The sequence below is a fragment of the Oryctolagus cuniculus genome, chromosome 5 (assembly GCF_051225735.1).
Source record: "Oryctolagus cuniculus isolate XC-2025 breed Fujian yellow rabbit chromosome 5, ASM5122573v1, whole genome shotgun sequence".
Taxonomy (NCBI): domain Eukaryota; kingdom Metazoa; phylum Chordata; class Mammalia; order Lagomorpha; family Leporidae; genus Oryctolagus; species Oryctolagus cuniculus.
Genome location: NC_142871.1, coordinates 110,982,322 through 110,987,552, shown reverse-complemented (window position 1 = coordinate 110,987,552; position 5,231 = coordinate 110,982,322).

The window sequence follows — 5,231 nt, the reverse complement described above, 5'->3', positions numbered from 1 at the left end:
AACATACCGGGGGATTCCAGTTCAATCCCATCAAAGTGGCATGTACCAATGCCATCTCACTAGTCCCAGTGGTCAATTTCTGTTCACAGTTGATCCTAATAATAGGACTAAGAGCCAAAGAGAGCACATAAATAAGACTAGTGTCTGCAAATACTAGCTGATAGAATAAAAAAGGGAGAGAACAATCCAACGTGGGAAGTGGGATACACAGCAGACTCATAGAATGGCAGATGTCCTAAATAGCATTCTGGCCTCAGAATCAGCCCTTAAGGCATGTGGATCCGGCTGAAAAGCCCATGAGAGTATTTCAGGCATGGAAAGCCAAGACACTCTGGCAAAAAAAAAAAAAAAAAAAAAAACTAAATGAAAGATCTCCGCGAGTGAGATCCCAGTGGAAAGAACAGGTCATCAAAGAAGGAGGTACCTTTTCTGAAGGGAGGAGAGAACTTCGACTCTGATTACAACCTTGTCTAAATATGATCAGAGTCAGTGAACTCAAAAGGCTTCCATAGCCTTGGCAGCTCATGACAAGAGCCTAGGGTGATTACGGATGCCAAAAACAAGAGTGTCAATTTGTTAAGTCAACAACAGGAGTCACTGTGCTCTTACTCCTCATGTAGGATCTCTGTCCTTAATGTGCTGTAAATTGTGATTTAATGCTATAACTAGTATTCAAACAGTATTTTTCACTTTGTGTTTCTATGTGGGTGCAAATTGAAAATGAATTTTGATGTGAGTGGAAGGGGAGAGGGAGAGGAAAAGGGGAGGGTTGAAGGTGGGAGGGAAATTTTGGGGGTGGAAGCCATTGTAATCCATAAGCTGTACTTTGGAAATTTATATTCATTAAATATAAGTTAAAAAAAAAGAAAGATCACAGAAAAATGAAAAAATAATTTAGTAACTTTTATAGCATCATTCGCATGGTTTTTGAAAAGGAGTCTCATACTTTGATTTTGCACTCACAAATTATGTTGTTTCCATACCTCATCCCTTGTTTTTCTAATAGAGAACATATAGTGGAAGTTCTTTTTGACTTTCATATGAATTGATTTCCTGTTGCTCTTAACCCAATCTCCCATTCTGATCCCACATGTTCAAGGTGTTATGGGTTTCTTTGATTTTTCTTTACCTCTAAGTATAGTATAACATATCCATTTGTTTTAAATTTAAACATGATACATTTCCTACTGGAAAAATTAATTTTCTGTTAATTAACTTGCCATAGCTACAATTGGAACAATGGAAACAGAAACTTTTCAAAATAAAGTTGGACCCTCAGCTAGCTCTCCTCATTTTTGGCAAGATATCTTTAGTTCAAAAACTGCTTTTACTCTAATTCAGCATTCCCTCCTATAAAAAATGATTTATTTCTCTACCTCCTACATTTATCTTTGGTTCCTAAAACTCATAAGAATTATCTTTATCATGTTTTGAATTATTCCAGTGGCACACATGGCACATGCTACTTGTCTCATATTCAATCAACTAGTAATTATATGCATGAAGTATAGTTCTGCAGTTTTCCAGCTAGGTAAACCAACCTATGATGCTAATACTTAAAGAGAATATAGTTTTTCCTGCTTTACTCCATTTAGTTAAAAATTTCAAAATCATTTCCAAATAATAATAATGAAATATATGCGTGTGCCTTTGCATTGTAACTGGATATTATCTGATGGCTGCCTCCATACCTTCTTCACATATCTTTTCCTGATATATTTGTTTTTAATTATGTTATAGGACAACCTTCCAAACTAGTGGCTAGGTTCTATTTGTAACAAGGCTAGTGTCAATTTCAGGTGTCTTGATATCTTCTTTAGTTGACATAAAATCTATGTAAATACAGTGTTAATTACCTACTTATGGATGACAGCAGAATATTTATGTTTAGCTGCACACAGTAAAAGTCTCAGATAATACACATAGAGATACACATGGTTATAAAGGGCTTATGCTCTGCTGGCTAATAAAGAATTTTTGCCATTATTCCTGCAACTTTATCCCTACAAAACCTTATACCCTTAAGATTCAATATAAAACTTAAATAAATAAATAATTAAAGATTAAATAATAAAACTTAAAACTTCCTCATACTTTGAGGGTATATATTGCCATACATATTGTGGAATAAGTAGATGACACAGTAGTACCTTAGTTTGCAGCCAAAAAATTTAGAGGAGCTACCATAATCCAGTGCAAATCCAGAATTAGAATCCCAAATATGGAGGAAAGGTTAAACTTGTTAATTAATTTATAATAATAATAATATATATAGTACAGCACATAATTTTCATTATTTAACTTTTCAGTGTGTTCTTTGCATTTCTATGCTTTTGACTGCTTCTGAAATACCAGAATATTCTATTTTACTCTTTCTAGAAAGTTCATGCAGTCATACAAAATAAATATAACTTCTTTTTGGTGAGGAACTAGGGCTACATTCAGCATTCATTATTTTATGATCCTGGAGTCATTCTCTCAGAATTTTGAATTATGGGATTGCAATGAGGATTAAATGAGATTGTGCAGGTTACAAAGTGTTTCATCTCCTATCTCACACAGAATGAAGTCCCTAAGAATACTCAGTTACTTTTCTCTCACTATGCTTTGGTATTCTTGACCCAACAGATGTGCTGACTATGATTCATAGCTCATTGTCATGCCTTAAAACTTGCCTTGTTTTGACTCTGTGTGTTGAAAGAAGAGCTAGATCATAATGGACCCTTTTCATCTGTCAATTTTTATGTTATTGATTTTGAGTATTCTCATGAAACACAGTTTACTTTTAATTGTCTGGACATGCTTTGGCTAAAGCAATAGAATAACACAAATAGACCTGCTTTAAACAATAAATTGGAATCCTGCAAGCTGAACTAACATTTAACTCAAAGGATGAAATAAATCCTACTTTAAAATCTAAATCTTTTCTTTAGCACCAATTTGAGGTAATACTGTTTTCCCTCTTTATATTCAGAAGAAAAGATGAATTTTAATATTATCAAGTCCATTGCAACCCTTTCAGAAAAGGTTTCTCTGTATTGTTGACTTCAGGGTAATTTGTCCTTCAAGCAGAATAGAGTTAAGAAGGTTTCTAAGGAAATTATTTTCCATTGTAGATTGCAACCTACTGCTTTCTATTCCTTGGAAGCTGTGCAAAGCCTTATGTGGTAGGGTAAACTGAGAGAAGCATGACTGGTGTCAACCTGTTTCATGAAGACCTAATGATATACTTGGTTCATTGCTGAGAACATTTTGGTTAGCAGGAAAGGACACAGTTGAGAGATGTAGGTACTCAGTGTCTGCATGACAGCAGGTGTCAATCTTTTCTTGACAGGTAGATGGCTACAAGCCTTGAAATAGTGCATAGCTGCCGTTCCCTTGCCCACAAAGGAACAACGATACTCGCAGCTGTTCGGTCTTCTGTAGACTTTTATTGAGAAAATAATAGCGACAGAGAAAGCATGAAAGGAGGAAGAGAGGAGAGAGAAAAAAGCCCCCTCCTTCCTGGGCATACAGCTTATATACGAAATTCAACCAATCGCAAGCGGGCTCTAGTCCATGCACGGAACACTCCAATCCGCTGCTTGTTCACGCGGTGTGCACGCGTCCTCGGGCCAATCAGATGAAGTGTCACGCAGCAGGCAGGCTCAGTGCACAGTCCTCGGCGCCATCTTGTTATTTACGAGACAGGCTCAACTTCTCTGGAAAGTCCCGACCGCTGGAAAGCATTGCCCTAACCGAAACTAGCAACATCCGCCTTGCAATAAAGACACAACGACAACTATCAGACCAAACCCTGACATGGGGACCCCATGGCTGGCCAGCCCATGGGGCCCCACATATAGCAGCTGTTAAATTAAGAACAATACTTCTAAAACTTTCTCTCTCTCAACTCCCGCTCTTCTGTGATTCCACGTTAACTCATCCTGTCTTTCCTTTTTTTGTTTGTTTGTTTTTTGTTTTAAGAAAAAGATTTGTTTATTTGAAAGGCAAAGTCACAAAGAGAGAGGGAGCAACAAAGAGGGAGATGTTCCATCTACTGGTTTACTCTCCAAATAGCCAAAAGGCTAGAGCTAGGCAGGGCAGAAGCCAGGAGCCAGGGAGATTCATCCTGGTCTCTGCAGAGGTGGCAGGGCCCCAAGTACTTAACCCATCTTGGACTGCTTTCCCAGGTATGTTATCAGGGAACCGATCACAAGTGGAGCTGCTGGGACTTCAAACAGCTTTCATTTTGGATGCCAGCATTGCAGGCTGAGGCTTAACTCTGTCCCACGATGCTAGGCCCATCCTATCTTATTTTTAAGTAAAAGCTGATAATGATCTAAATTCCCCTACAATTTATAGATTTTGAAGGATTCTGTACTTGTTTCAGACAATGAAAACTGAGGCTTAGGAGGTCTGCACACATTCCTTCTTAGGACTCAAAACCATCTTTTCTTCTCTGAGGTGAACAATGTTAAAGACATATGCATGTATTTCAGGTGTAAACAGACATCCTCTCTGAACAGAACTAGCTTGGAAGTAAGCTTGGAGATTTGTCTAGATTAAATTCAGATGTGCTTTCAGATTCAAAATGACCTCACACATTCTGTTTCAGAATCACCTTGTTTGTCTGCTGTGATGTGGATTGGAAACTGCCTTCCCAGAGATTTTCTTTCCCTTGTTGAGTATGCAAGTGACATTTTACTGTTCATTCAAAGAATGAAGTAAACCCGATTAGATTTGTTCTCCATCTGGGAGCAGGAAATTAACTTTGAAAATGATTTAAATCGTTTGCCCGGGGAGGGACTTTTCCTGCCCCGAGTTCAATAGTTCAATTTGACGGAAGTCTCTGCCAGCGTTTCTAATGCATAGTTGTGTTTAAGAAAAGGATGAAAATGAGGCTGCTTTAAATTTTGTTAACAGGATTTTTATATCAGGCCAAATTGGGAGAATTGTCAGGCAGAAAAAGTTGGCCTGTAAACATTTTAAGTGTGTGTGTGTGTGTGTATATATATATATATATATATAATGTAGTTAAGTTCAAAAGAGAAGTACATGCTTTTGTATATTGAGAGAAAATCTTTAGGACTTACAATTTTTCCTGTGTTTTTGTTTCTTACATTGTGACCATAAGGACAAGCAGTATAAGCCAGAAACCATGAAAATTAGTAGTACATGTTTAGAGTTTATTTTCACAATGAAATAAAACAGTTATTTTGACATTTTTTTTTCTGTGCTGTAAAATTCAT